Genomic DNA, 1,337 nt, shown 5'->3' with positions numbered 1-1,337 from the left:
TGGCTCTGAGCCCCACATGTGTAGTGACGGGAACCTCTGCCCTGTGAGGATCTGAGGCACACCTACCGCCCCAGCCCTTGGTCTAGCATTTGTGGCTTACCCTGGTGCCCCGCTCCTGGCAGTTGCTCTGGTTAGGCAGGTTGGGGCCAATGTGACTTTGGAGTTAAGAGTCTGCCCCTCTGGTAGCTCTGCTTGCTTCCCATGACGTGGCTCTGGTCACTTGGAGAGGCAGTTGCTGTGTTCTCTGTGGCTGGAAAGGCTGTTTTCCATCAGTGACAGTTTTTTAGGAATTTTATTTGTTTTTAATTTGTCAGGGGGCACATGCACTTGGCAAAGAGAGAGATGGGGCGGGGGAGTAGAAGCATCTCCCATGGGGAATGGTCATGCAGAAATCCCTTCTTCTCCATCTTTCTCCATCCCTGTGGGATATTGGACACACACACACTCTCACACTCACACACTCGCACACACGGTGTGTTTTACAAGCGGTTGGATCAAGGATTAGAACTTCAGGATTGGCCCTGTGGGATCCAGTCACCTTAACCACCATGCTGCAGGTGTGTCCACAATCTCTCTTCTAGCAGTCGCATTGTGTTGGTCAGAGAGAAGGCCATAGAGGACACTCCAGGCTGCATCGTAGGCCTCTGTTCCAGTAATAGTGTGCCAATTCTGTCCCCACCCAGCCCTGTACCCGGGCTTGATCAATACCAGGGGTTTGGTTCACAGCAGTGTTGCTCCCTCCTAGGCCCATGTCCACCATTCAATAACTCTACATTCAGTTGGTGAATGAAAGAAGGAATCATGGCACCCAGATAAAGGGGCTAATGCGTATTGAGCAATAGCAGTCTCTTCGCTAGAAGTGGCAGGCAGCTGCAGCAGAGGGGTGCTCCAGAGGGTGCTTTCTGGAACAGTGAGCCTTCTGAGGTTGTTCTAGTCCATTCTGTGGCTGATACCAGAAAATACCTGAGTCTGAGTCATTTATAAAGAGTAGAGGTGTATTTAACTCACAGTGTGGAGGTCTAATGTTAAGGGGCCACATCTAGTGAGGGTCTTCTCATCAGTTGGGTCCAGAAGGCATCACATGGTGAGAGGCAGGAGTGTGCATTTCCGTGTCAATGTGTCTCTGTCTCCTCCTTATAGACTCATAGGCTTCAACCATGGGGGCCCCACCCTGATCACCTTAATCTTAATCTCCTCCCAAAGGCCCTGCTTTCAATACCATAATCAGATTAAATGTTCATCTCTTTTATTTTTTTAAAGGCTTAATTTTTTTCTATAGGATGTGTGTACTCGCCAGACACACACACACACACACACACACACACACACACACAGAG

The sequence above is a fragment of the Tupaia chinensis genome, unplaced genomic scaffold (genome assembly GCF_000334495.1).
Source record: "Tupaia chinensis unplaced genomic scaffold, TupChi_1.0 Scaffold000634_1, whole genome shotgun sequence".
Classification (NCBI taxonomy): domain Eukaryota; kingdom Metazoa; phylum Chordata; class Mammalia; order Scandentia; family Tupaiidae; genus Tupaia; species Tupaia belangeri.
Note: the sequence above shows the minus strand (reverse complement) of the source record.